The sequence below is a fragment of the Dermochelys coriacea genome, chromosome 13 (genome assembly GCF_009764565.3).
Source record: "Dermochelys coriacea isolate rDerCor1 chromosome 13, rDerCor1.pri.v4, whole genome shotgun sequence".
NCBI classification, from domain to species: domain Eukaryota; kingdom Metazoa; phylum Chordata; order Testudines; family Dermochelyidae; genus Dermochelys; species Dermochelys coriacea.
The window spans coordinates 38,677,394-38,691,706 of NC_050080.1; positions in this window are offsets into that span (position 1 = coordinate 38,677,394).

Genomic DNA, 14,313 nt, shown 5'->3' on the forward strand with positions numbered 1-14,313 from the left:
CTGGCTCCCTTCCCACCCGCCACTAGCCCCCCCCCCCGAAAACCCAGGAGTCCTGGCTCCCTTCCCCCCCGCCACTAGCCCCCCCCGAAAACCCAGGAGTCCTGGCTCCCTTCCCCCCCGCCACTAGCCCCCCCCCCGAAAACCCAGGAGTCCTGGCTCCCTTCCCCCCCGCCACTAGCCCCCCCCGAAAACCCAGGAGTCCTGGCTCCCTTCCCCCCCCCTCCACTAGCCCCCCCCGAAAACCCAGGAGTCCTGGCTCCCTTCCCCCCCGCCACTAGCCCCCCCCGAAAACCCAGGAGTCCTGGCTCCCATCCCCCCCGCCACTAGCCCCCCTGAAAACCCAGGAGTCCTGGCTCCCGTCTCCCCCCGCCACTAGCTCCCGCCCTAAAACCCAGGAGTCCTGGCTCCCTTCCCCCCCGCCACTAGCCCCCCCCCGAAAACCCAGGAGTCCTGGCTCCCTTCCCCCCCGCCACTAGCCCCCCCCCCCCGAAAACCCAGGAGTCCTGGCTCCTTTCCCCCCCGAAAACCCAGGAGTCCTGGCTCCCTTCCCCCCCGCCACTAGCCCCCCCCCGAAAACCCAGGAGTCCTGGCTCCCTTCCCCCCCGCCACTAGCCCCCCCCGAAAACCCAGGAGTCCTGGCTCCCTTCCCCCCCGCCACTAGCCCCCCCCGAAAACCCAGGAGTCCTGGCTCCCTTCCCCCCCGCCACTACCCCCCCCCGAAAACCCAGGAGTCCTGGCTCCCTTCCCCCCCGCCACTAGCCCCCCCCGAAAACCCAGGAGTCCTGGCTCCCATCCCCCCCCGCCATTAGCCCCCCTGAAAACCCAGGAGTCCTGGCTCCCATCTCCCCCCGACACTAGCCCCCCCCGAAAACCCAGGAGTCCTGGCTCCCTTCCCCCCCGCCACTAGCCCCCCCCGAAAACCCAGGAGTCCTGGCTCCCTTCCCCCCCGCCACTAGCCCCCCCCGAAAACCCAGGAGTCCTGGCTCCCTTCCCCCCTGCCACTAGCCCCCCTGAAAACCCAGGAGTTCTGGCTCCCATCTCCCCCCGCCACTAGCTCCCCCCCGAAAACCCAGGAGTCCTGACTCCTATCCCCCCCCGCAACTAGCCCCCCCCCCCGAAAAACCCAGGAGTCCTGGCTCCCATCCCCCCCGCCACTAGCCCCCACCCGAAAACCCAGGAGTCCTGGCTCCCTTCCCCCCCGCCACTAGCCCCCCCCGAAAACCCAGGAGTCCTGGCTCCCTTCCCCCCCGCCACTAGCCCCCCCCCCGAAAACCCAGGAGTCCTGGCTCCCTTTCCCCCCGCCACTAGCCCCCCCCCCCGAAAACCCAGGAGTCCTGGCTCCCTTCCCCCCCGCCACTAGCCCCCCCCCCGAAAACCCAGGAGTCCTGGCTCCCATCCCCCCCGCCACTAGCCCCCCCCCGAAAACCCAGGAGTCCTGGCTCCCATCCCCCCGCCACTAGCCCTCCCCCCGAAAACCCAGGAGTCCTGGCTCCCATCCCCCCCCTGCAACTAGCCCCCCCCTAAAAACCCAGGAGTCCTGGCTCCCATCGCCCCCCAATCACTAGCTGTGACGAAGCGGGACTGTTCTTAATGTTTCCTCTGAATATTGTGGGGGTGCCTCAGTTTCCCCATGGCAGTTCTTAAGTCTCTAGGTGGTGGGATGATGGTGTATGATCCTTGCAGAGCCCTAGAGGGCAGGTGTGGGCAGGGGTCTGGACACAGAGAATGGCGGACACCCTGTTTCCTGGCAGCTGATGGCCTGGGCCCTTCCCCCCTGCAAGGTGAGAGCTAAAGGGTTGGAGAACAAAGGAATCCGGTGACCTCCTGGCCCAGAAAGGGACAAAGCCCAGAGGAGGAGGGGGCTCGGGAGAGTTTCAGTTTGGGGCTGGCTGGGGACATGGAGTGAAGTGCAGATGGGTTGTCTGGCTCACTGCCCCCCAAAATGGACCTGTCTGAGGGGTCCTGTTCTCTGTACCTACGAGCTCTGGTTTAGACCCTGTTCCTGTCGTCTAATAAACCTTCAGTTTTACTGGCTGGCTGAGAGTCATGTCTGACTGCGGAGTTGGGGGGCAGGACCCTCTGGCCCCCCCAGGACCCCGCCTGGGCGGACTCGCTGTGGGAAGCGCACGGAGGGGCAGAGGATGCTGAATGCTCCAAGGTCAGACCCAGGAAGGGGGAAGCCGGGTGAGCTGTGTGTCCTGCAGCCAGGCTGCTCCCAGATAGGAGACTTCCCCTGAGTCCTGCCTGGCTTCGTAGGGAGCAGTTCCTGAGCATCAGCTGGGGACTCCTTGACACTAGCCCCCCCCCAAAAACCCAGGAGTCCTGGCTCCCATCCCCCACTCTAACCACTAGCCCCCCCAGTAACCCAGAAATCCTGGCTCCCATCCCCCCACTTTAACCACAAGCCCCCCCCAAAACCCAGGAGTCCTGGCTCTCACCCCCCGCCACACTCTAACCACTAGCCTCCCCCCCGATAACCCAGCAGTCTGGCTTCCGTCCCCCCCACTCTAATAACCATTAGCCCCCACAGAGTCTCCCCCATTGCTGGAAATGCCTTTGCCAGCTGAGCCCATGTGCAAGTTGTTGGCGGCCGCTAGCCCACTTTAAGCTCCGATCCCACAGGTCCCGCAGCCATGCGGGAGGGCAGAAGCGACCCGCAGTGGACCCTGCTGGGAGTCCTACCCATGGCATGTGGGCAGGTCGAGACTTTGGCCACTTGTGCGTTGTCTTGGTGGGGAGGAGCGGGAGGCGCCGTAGCTTGGCCACTTCTTCGCCGACCTGGCTGCTCTATTCAGCGACAGCCCAGGGCACCTCCATCTGAGGGGGCACTCGAAAACACACCTGAAAAATTGTTCCTCCCTGACAACCTCGCCCAGTTGCCGTCAACACACAAGCCTTGAAAAGCTTCCGTGTTACGACATGGCATGTCGGTGTGCTTCTTCATCGTCCAAATCAAACCGCCCCTTGCACTTGCTGAAGAGGATCAATTGACTGAGCAACTGTAGGATACGCTTTCTTGTGGAAGGGACGGCCACGAAATGCACCGGGTGACTTGGGCGTCCGTGTCACAATGAGAGAGAATCTCGTTTGGAGAGTGTGATGCGCTGTACCTCAGGGGAACACCCTACACCCCCCCATTCATCGTTATAAAATGATTGTGTGGTATCCAACGCAAAGTTTGTCATGTCGGGTGTCTTCGGAAGGCTCATAATGCGCTGAGCATGGTTGTTATAGTGATGTTACAGTAATTGTCACAGTAATGTTATCATAATGTTATAATTTCATGTATATAGTTATAAGGCTGAAAATGTGTCCTCATGGCTTAAAACAAGCCCAGGCCAAAACTCTCCAAGAGCAGAGGGGCAGTTCACACCTCATCAGGGCATGGATGGGACAAGCCCAGCCCAGCCTCACAGGAACAGAGGACGCTGGCTTAGGAGCGACAAAAGAATCTGTTAGACACCCGAGGGAGTCACCCCGTCCTTTGGGACTGCAATGAGGTAATGTTTACCTGACTCTGAAAGGGGTGGGGGGAAGCCAAGAGGAAAGAAAGGACATGATAAAAGGGAGAGACGTTTTGCCATGCTCTCTCTCTTCTGCCTACATCTACAGATACCACCACCACCACCAAGCGACTGAAACGCTGATCAAAGGGGAGAGCCTGGATGAAGAGCCAGCCTTTGGTGAGAAGCATCTATGTTTGTAAGAGCACTGAAAGTGGTGAGATCAGTTTAGAATGTGTTTTGCTTTTATTTCATTTGACCAAATCTGACTTGTTGTGCTTTGACTTATAATCACTTAAAATCTATCTTTATAGTTAATAAATCTGTTTGTTTATTCTACCTGAAGCAGTGCATTTGGTTTGCAATGTGTCAGAGACTCCCCTGGGGATAACAAGCCTGGTACATATCAATTTCTTTGTTAAACTGACAAACTTATATAAGTTTGCAGTGTCCAGCGGGCATAACTGGACACTGCAAGATGGAGGTTCCCAGGGTTGTGCCTGGGACCGGAGATATTGGCTAATGTCATTCGGTTGCAAGCAGCTGGGAGCAGCTGACATGCCAGAGGCTGTGCGTGAACGGCCCAGGAGTGGGGGTTCTCGCAGCAGAGCAGGGTAAGGCTGGTTCCCAGAGACAAGGATCAGAGTGGCCTAGCACATCACTGGTCCAGACAACACCAGAGGGGAATGTCACAGAGAGCCTGCCCATCGGGATAAATCATAAACTTGCAGGACTGGAAGGGACCTCGAGAGGTCGTCTAGTCTAGTCACCTGTCCTCATAGCTGGACTCTCAACCTTTCCAGACTACCGTACCCGTTTCAGGAGTCTGATTTGTATTTGCATACCCCAAGTTTTACCTCACCTAAAAACTACTTGCTTACAAAATCAGGTGTAAAAATTCAGAATGGTCACAGCACACTGTTACTGACAAACTGCTGACCTTCTCATTGTTACCATACAGTTATAAAATGGATTGGAATAGAAATATTGTACTTCCATTTCTGTGTGATACATGACCCTGGTTTTCACTTGTGAGCCTTGGCATTCTGGGAAGTGGTGAAACGACAGCAACAATTAAGTTTTTTTTCTCCCACTCTCAAGGCCGGAGTTAGGGGCGTGGCAAGCAGGGTGAAGCTAAGTTGCATGGGCTTCGGCTTTCTGCGCTGGGCCCCAGTGAGTCTAACACCAGCCCTGTGACCCCATAAAAATGAATTCACAACTCGCTTTGGGGTTGCGACTCTCAGTTTGAGAACCACTGATGTAGTAAATAGAGCAGCATAAACAAGTCATTGTCTATATGAAATCTTAGTTTGTACTGACTTTGCTAGTGCTTTTTATGTAGCCTGTTGTACAACTGGGCAAATCTCTAGATGAGCTGATGTACCCTCTAGAAGACCTCTGTGTACCCCACGGGTACATGTACCAGTGGCTGAGAACCCCTAGTATAAATGATAGATTGAGGAAGCTCCAGCTGAACAGTGCCTGTGGCCCAACAATGACTAACCCTAATGAGGGGAAGGAGCCATTTTGCTCCAAACTAAATGATATTTTTTCGTTGGCTCCCCATGAAAATGAGTGGATTCGCTTCGGTGACTTTAACCATTCTACATGGCGTGGCCTATGTGGCAAACATGGCAAGATGAACAGTCATGGCATACTTCTGCTGGCGGCGTGCATTGGGCACCAATTACTTATCACAAATGCTGGCTTTTGGCTCCCCAACAAATACAAACTGACCTGGACATGCCCTCACTTTCGTCATTGGCATCCAATTGACTATGGGTTGGTTCGACAGTGGGACCTATGAGCTGGGAGGGTCAAGCTGACCTTCAGTGAGAACTGACATCAGGGCAGACTGTCAGGAAGCAGGGCACAAGCCCCCAATTTGCTGTGAGTGCCATAGCAGAACCCCGTTTATCCCATCTAATTGGGACGGGGGCTAGATTGGATAGCCAAAAGGACGGTTAAGGCAGAGAATGGAAAAGTGCAGTGCTGTAGCGCCATCTAGTGGCTGCAGGAGAGATCACCTGCTTCTGGGCCTGGAGTCCAGGTTGTTTGTTTAATGCGGAGAACCGGGTAATGGAGAATCGGATAAATGGGGTCTACTGTACTTAGATGTCACCAACCAAGTATCAAATCTATAACTGCCTAACCATGGAGTCACAGTCAGTCCTCTTGGGCACTCTGGTCCCTCTTGTCAAGATCGATGGTCCCTTACACGAAAAATCACAACAATATTCAAGTTACTCCCAGTCCCAAAGGACCCGTCGTTGACTCCAGGTCAATTGCCCCTTCGATCTCACAAAGACAATGCTTGTAGCCAATCCTATAATAAACTGTTGAAAGATCTATTACCTAGCAACAGGAAATCAGAGAGTTATTGACAAGGTTAAAGCAGGTAAACACACACAAAGATGAGTTACAGGCTTAAGTTTCAAAAGGTGAATAGAAGCTTCTATAATAAGGTCTGGTCTATGCTACAGATTAGGTCAACGCAAGGCAATTTATGTCAATTTACCTATGGAAGTGTCTACACTAAAATTTTGATCCCCCAAAATTGGCTGTTACTGGCTTTCAGAAGTCGTCCCGCAGTGCCGCCCACTGACAGTACAATCGGGACAAGCGCTCCTGGTGAGGACACACACCACCAACACGAGCAAAGTGTAGACATGTACAAGCGAGTAATTACTGCGGCAGCCATATGCCGACGTAAATTAGGTTGTCTTAGCTTTGTAGCATAGACATGCCCTAAGCAAATATGTATTTTAGGGCTAATCCAGGGATCTTTTTCTTATGCTTAGTAATCCTCTCCCCTCAGACTCAAAGCAGCGCCCCCTTGTTAGGGCTTTTTATTCCTTTCCCGCTTCTGCTTCGAGTTGCAGATTTAGCTGTTGGGAGGAAGTCAGTTGCCCGTTTCCTCTTCATAGGGTGGGGGGAGCAATCCACAAAATCATTGGTCTTCTGATGTTCCACTCTGGTTCATCTGGGGTTGACGGGCTGTTTTTTGTCAGGCAAGACATACCGCCTCCTTTTGTCAGCTAGTATTTCATGCTTGCTAATGCTTCTCTCCTGTCGGCTGATGTCCAACGTTTCAGAGCAAACTGTGACACTATGCATGTAATATAATATCTCATTGAAAGGTGACAGGGCCAGAAAGAGTTAATTAACTCACAAACTGACCTGACCCATGGCCGAACTTTAAAGATTTGTTAGGAAGAGATGGAAATGAATAGAGCTTTGAAATGTAAGTCTGCATTGTTAGAGAGAGAAGGGTAGATGTTTGCTCAGGTCTTGTGATATAAGCAAACAAGTCTTGTCTATGGCTTTAGCTTTAATTCAAAGATCAAAAAAGGAATATTAACATTTAGGAAGACACTTGAGTGAAATAGTATTATTGTCTATATGTCTCTTTGAAGGTTGTGGTAACCTGTATCTGAACTGTTTAATGGATAAATTACCTTATGCTAATTGCCATGATGTTTGGAAGAAGGAAAGTTAAGCCTATTGTTTTCTCAGGCCAAAAGGCTGCTGGAAGTATATAAAAACCCTGGGATCCTTCTTCATTTCAGATCTGCTTTGGGTTTCAAGAAGGGGAAATCATGAGCCATAAGCATTGAGATCCCCAGTCACTGCCTGGAGTCACCCTGAATATGGACATTGGACTATAACCTATGGACTATTTCTAAAAGGACTTTTGGCAACTACAAGCTCATCTCTGCTCTGTATCTGAACCTCAAGAATTGAATTCAAGTCCATGTATTGATCTTTTAACCAACACTCTTTATCTTTTCTTTTTTAATAAATTTTAGTTTAGTTAACAAGAATTGACTATAGCATGTATTTTGGGTAGGATCTAAGTTATCATTTGATATGGGTGTGTGTCTGGTCCTTTGGGATTGGAAGAACCTTTTCTTTTATATCATGAGAGAGATTTTCAGTAACCATCATCCGACATGTGTCTGGCTGGAGGCCTGAGGCTGGGTACTTTAAGGGAACTGTGTTGTTTGGACGTCTGAGTAACCAGGGAGGTGCTGTAGAAGCTGTTTTGTGCTGGCTGGGTAAATCTAAGTATCGGAATATCCACCAGCATTTGGGATTTGTCTGCCCCTTCTGTTTGTAGTTCACCCTGATTGAGTGACCTCAGCTGGCTCCCATGGGCAGCACCATCACACAAAGAGTCCTGTGGCACCTTATAGACTAACAGATGTATTGGAGCGTGAGCTTTCCTGGGTGAATACCCACTTCATCGGATACACCCACGAAAGCTCATGCTCCAATACGTCTGTTAGTCTATAACGTGCCACAGGACTCTTTGCTGCTTTTACAGATCCAGATTAACACGACTACCCCTCTGAAGATTGACCTTCACACAAACCCTTCAGTATTACCTTATACAGGGATATAAGTGAGATTAGTGCAGGCAGCAACTCACAAGCATTTCATAAAGTCTAAATACTCAACACAGTTTGAGAACTCTAATACCTATTTTAACAACTCTAACATACAGGTTGAGCCAGACTGGTTCCAGCTATTTGTCAGCGTTCAGCTGAGACTGGCTTTGGCATGAGCTGGTACCCGGTTTGCCAGCATCATTGTGAGTATAACCTGAGTATTATACGGAGCTGATCTGTGGACTGCCCATTGTCTTGTTCAGTTGGAGTTTTCGCTTTTTATTTGGCCAAAAATGCACAAAAACCAGTCCACTAAGCATCTAACTGTTGCCTGGTTGTAAGATCTGTTGACTGCCAAACATTTTCAGCTACAGTTTTGGAAACTCTTCCAATGATCAATGATAAGGTGTCTGCCAAATGTGTGCTACAATCTATAATGCTGTCATGGACTGTGCTGGATATAAGAAACACCATCACGCAAACTGGTTTGCTGATCACAATCCTGAAATATCGAATCTTCTTGATGCCAAACAGCAAGGATGTGATGTGCTTGTAGCTGACCCATTCTCTGAGTCGAAAAAGGCCAGATAGATAGTAGCTTGTGGCACACTTCAATGCAAATGCTGACAAATGCAAAATATGTGGCTTGACCGCAGAGTGGATGAACTGCAGGTCCTTTCTGAAAAACATGACTTTAGAAGCTTCTATGATGCGGTAAAAGCTGTGTACAGTCCTACCTGATCTGCCTTGATGCCAGTAACAAGGGCTGATGGCAAACGTTTTATCATGGATTGCATGCTGTCCATCAATGGTGGCGTGAACGCTTTTGGGAGTTACTTAATTGTCTTTCTACTGTCTCTGAGTCACTGAATAACACCCACAAATAACCTGCATCTAACACACTTGCAGATCCACCCATGCGAGCTGTGGTGTTGAAGGCCATCCAAGCAATGAAAAATAACAAATCTCCTGGTCACGATGCTATTCCAGCTGAAGTTTTGAAACACAGAGGAAACCTTCTCTGTGACTGGCTTTGTGCATTCTTCTCACGTGTCTGGCTTCAAGAAGTCACACCACAACAATTGAAAGAAGCCAACATTATCATGATCTAGAAGCACAAAAGCTCAAATAGCAACTATGGTAACTACGGCGGCATCTGCTTGCTCTTCACAGCCGGTAAGATTCTTGCTTGGATCCAGCTTCGGATCCAAATTATTGACAAAGCCACAGTGCAGCTTTTGTGCTCCATGGAGCACTGTTGACATGATTTGCATCCTTTGACAAGTACAGGAAAAATATAACAACAGCATCAACCTTTGTACATCATCATTCCTGGTCTAAGCTTTCAACATGGTCTACCCCACTAGCATCTGGAAAGTCCTTGCTAAATTTGGACATCCAGACAAATTTATTAACAACAGTTGGCAATGCCACAAAGGCATGGCTGGAAGAATTATGTGGATGGCGATCTAACAGACCTGTTTCCAATCATGAATGGGGTGAAGCAAGGATGTGTCCTTGCTCCTAGCCTTCTTGGTCTATTCTTCTTGGTCCACAATGCTAGAGCAAGCCCTCCGTGGTTCTTCAAATGGTATCTGTGACGTTGCACTCTATATGATTTATGAAAATATGCTAATGAGTGTAAATATAATGTAACTGGAACATGCTTCATGCAAAAGGTCTTTTGTAAGGTATCATTACAAAGCTTAAATCTACTGAGTGTGGTCATCCTATTTGTATAACTATATCTCTCTTGTATCTGAAACTAGAAATATGAAATATAACTCTGAGGGCCTATTGTAGTTATGCAAAGTGTGGGCCATTAATGGTGGTTTGGAATCTTGATGGCTCCCATCAACCAGACAATTGACTGTAGATGGCTCTGTTTACTTGTAAGTCTTCCTGTAGACCTGTGGGCTGGCAAGTGGGTAATGAAGTCTTACAGTGACATGTGATCATGTCACCTGAACTGGAATCCATCTTTAACCTGGTGCTTTTCCATTTAGAAGGAGAGTGGGAATCCAGAGAGGACAAAAGATCCCTACCTTGTGCAAAAGAGATAAAGGGGGGGTAGAACAGAACAAAGGGGGTGTCAGTAATGAGAAATCCCCTACTTACCACCTGAGCTGGAATAAGGTCTGTACCAAAGGAAAGGATTGGGCCCAGACTAGGAAGGTGTCCAGTCCATGTAAGAAGCTTATTGAAACATCTCTGAGGGTGAGATTTTATCTGTATTCAGTTTTTTTACTGTAATAGACTTAGACTTGTGTATTTTATTTTATTTTGCTTGGTAATTCACTTTGTTCTGTCTGTTATTACCAGGAACCACTTAAATCCTACTTTCTGTATTTAATAAAATCACTTTTTATTTATTAATTAACCCAGAATATGTATTAATACCTGGGGGGAGGGGGCAAACAGCTGTGCATATCTCTCTATCAGTGTTATAGAGGGTGAACAATTTATGAGTTTACCCTGTATAAGCTTTATACAGGGTAAAACGGATTTATTTGGGGTTTGGACCCCATTGGGAGTTGGGCATCTGAGTGCTGGAGACAGGAGCACTTATTAAGCTGTTTTCAGGTAAGCTTGCAGGAGGACGTGGTTTGGACCTGGGTCTGGGTTTTCAGCAGGCTGGTATGTCTGGCACAACCAGGTAGGGTACTGAAGTCCCAAGCTGGCAGGGAAACGGCTCTCAGGGGTAATCTCAGCACATCAGGTGGCAGCCCCCAAGGGGGTCTCTGTGACCGAACCCGTTGCAGCATCTCTATATGCTTTCATTTTGGCAAGCTTTTTATTCTTTCCCGTCTACTTGCAAATATCAAGGAGATCGAAACATTGATCCAGGAACTGCTCTACGCCAATGATGTCCCCAGCCTCTGTTTGCCAAAAGCTGGGAATGGCAAGAGAGGATGTATCACTTGGTGATTCCCTGTTCTGTTCATTCCCTCTGGGGCACCCGGCTTGGCCACTGTCAGAAGACAGGACACTGGACTAGATGGACCTTGGTCTGACCCAGGGTCGCCGTTCTTAGGCTCTTATGACTGTCCCTTGGTAGCACAATCTGAAGGCGCAGGATGAAATCTTACAAACCACCTGTAAGGTTGGCCTTGCCATCTGCCAAACAAGCCTATGAACAGCCCGTCGCTCAACAACTTTCCCCCGATCCATCAGTCAGCAGGGAGGATACCACGCTCCAAGCTGCCAGGTAGTTCACTGACTTGGCAGCATGTTAAATAAGGCAGCAACAATCAATTGTGAAGTGGATGCGCGAAATAAGAAAGCACGTGGTCACCTCTCTTACCAAATCTGGACGCAACACACAATCTGTCTGTGGACAAAACACAAAGTCTATAATGCCATTGTGGTCACAACATTGCTCTATGGGCAGGAAACCCAGACCTTAGAAACCTTGTCTGTTTCCAACAACTGCTGGGCCTCAAAGGACAGGACTGGGTGCCCAATGCAGAAGTCTTGGTTTGGTTGGTATCAAGGCTCACCTTGTAGAGAAATCTCTGCATTAAGCATCTTTGCATAATTGTGTATCATTTTCATATGACTTTGAATTAAGTCCTTCCATATATAACCTCTGCTTTCATATAACTTTGTATCAAGCCCTTTGATAGAGGAACTTTGTATCAAATCCTTATGTAGAAACTTTGTATTGAACCTTGGTATAATGTTATAGCCCCTAAGGAAGTTAAGGTAGAAGAAAAATGTCTTTTCACTAGGAGTAGAATAAGATCTCCCCCCTTTTAATTAACGGCCCAGTTGAATGAATGAGGTGTGAATGAGGAAGGCGTGGAAGGCCAGCACCTCCAGACAGCTGCAACAGTTGGAGAGGGGATGGAAGCCAGAGCCAAGAATGATAAGTCTTGTCAAGTGGGCTCACTAAAGAAGAGCAGACATATTGACGGCCTTGGGAGTTAGGAGCGAGCACCTTCTTTTGAAAACACCCTCTCTGAAAATAAATGTGGCAGCATTAAGACATCACCCAGAAGGAAGCACCACAGATGACCAACTGATACAGACACAGATTTTGCATCTGGGACAGTTTTGCATGAGAGGGAAGTTGCTATAAATGTGAGGTGTCTTGAAAAGGACCCTGGGTCTCATCTTGTCAACATGGGAGCATCGATCCAGATCGACAGAAGCCTGGCTCCACCCTTCCCCCATCTAACTCACCTGGCCAGTGAAGTTAAGAGGAGCAACTAGTTGGTAACAACAAGAAGATGGGGTGTGTGTGTGTGTGTGTGTGTGTGTGTAATATCGATCATATGCGTATGATACAGTGTTGATTGATACATGGATTACCAATAAATGTGGCGCTTTGCCGTATCCCCCCGACAAGACCCTGTGCAGTACTTTAAATACAACAACCTGATTTGCACCCAACTGAGATGAAATGGCCGCGTAATTCACATACTGGAGACCTGTCTATCAAAACAAAGACTATCTTCCAAATTAAGCGCTGGCAGTCGTGAGGGCAGAGGGCAGATGGAAATCTTGGAAGAGGTTCTGAAACAAAACTCGCACGAGGTGAATATTTCTGCTTCGATCTTCGCGTGGCCAGCAAGTGACGGCATCACATGGCGTCATGCCACAACTGGGTGGCTGGCTCTTGGTGCTCCGTGAGGTCAACGTTGTTCTTCCCGAAGTGGTCTGGGGAGCCGTGCGAAGACCCATGACTACAAACGGCGATTGTCCACGTTGTCCTTGAAATCCGGGGTGACGGGGATGGGACCCAGAACGATGGGCAGCCAGCTGGCAGCGCGGCCTAGGGGGAATTGCGCCAGGCCAAAGGGGAAGGGAGGGAAGCCCTGGCGCAGGCACCAGCATTCCCTGGAACAACAGCCAGGTGAGGGATCCCCCTGGAACGGGACCCAGACAATGGGAAACCCCCACCCTGCAGGAATGCGCCTGGCTATTGTTCCAGCATAGCGAGAGAATCCGTGGGGCAGGCAGCCAGGGCCACCAGCAGAGCTGCGGGGAAGCAGGGCTGGGATCCCAGGGGCTGCAGGCCAGGAGTGAGAGGCACCCATTTCAGCGCTGCCAGTGCCCCTCACTCCAAACCTGCAGATCCCTGCTAGCCCATCCCTAGGCTCCCCCCCCCCCCAGCCCTGCCGGTGCCCCTCACTCCTGACGCACAGCCCCTGCTAGCCCAGCCCTGGGCTCCCCCCCCCAGCCCTGCCGGTGCCCCTCACTCCTGACGCACAGCCCCTGTTAGCCCAGCCCTGGGCTCCCCCCCTCCAGCCCTGCCGGTGCCCCTCACTCCTGACGCACAGCCCCTGCTAGCCCAGCCCTGGGCTCCCCCCCCCAGCCCTGCCGGTGCCCCTCACTCCTGACGCACAGCCCCTGCTAGCCCAGCCCTGGGCTCCCCCCCCCAGTCCTCCGGTGCCCCTCACTCCTGACCCGCAGCCCCTGCTAGCCCAGCCCTGGGCTCCCCCCAGCACAGTCGGTGCCCCTCACTCCCAACCTGCAGCCCCTGGGATTCTAGCCCTGCCCCCAACCCCACCCAGCTCTGCTGGTGGCCCTGGCTGCCTGCCCCACAGATTCTCTCGCTATGCTGGAACAATAGCCAGGCGCATTCCTGCAGGGTGGGGGTTTCCCATTGTCTGGGTCCCGTTCCAGGGGGATCCCTCACCTGGCTGTTGTTCCAGGGAATGCTGGTGCCTGCGCCAGGGCTTCCCTCCCTTCCCCTTTGGCCTGGCGCAATCCCCCACCCCGCTACTCTCCCTGCTACCTGCTCATTGTTCTGGGAGCCAGCAACTCTTTGGGGTCTAGTGGCCCGAGCCGGGGGGGGGGGGAGCCAGGACTCCTGGGTTCTATCCCTGGCTCTGGGAGGGCAGTGGGGGCTGGTGGCTAGAGCAGGGTGGGGCTGGGAGCCAGGACTCCTGGGTTCTATCCCTGGCTCTGGAAGGGGAGTAGGGGCTAGGGGTCATAGGAGAGGGGATTGGGAGTCAGGACTCCTGGGTTCTATTTTCAGCTCTGGCTACTATTAATATGGCCAGGCCTTTTGGGGCCCGTGCGCTGCGTAGGTCTATATAAGGCCTGGTGCTGGGCAAGGTGACCGTCCGTCCTCCTTGCTATTGTCCCATCCTCCCGCTTTGTTACCCAGGGATCGAGTGACGGGGGAAGGGTGGGGGGGGCGTCCTTTGCATCTAGGAGGCTAAAATTATACCAGTGTGAGGGTGGGAGGGGGGAAGAAAAAGGCAGAGAGAATTAACAAAGAACGGAACAGAGGGGGAAGGCGAGATGGAAGAGCTGGGGAGCGAGAGCGTGGATGGAAGGAAAGGGACAGAAAGAAGGGAGTGGGGAAGAAAGAATAAAAGAGCCAGGGATACACGTAGAGTGTGAACGAATATGGAAGAGAGAAGGAGAAAATCTTCCCTCGCTTGCTGTCATGTCTCTCTCTTCTC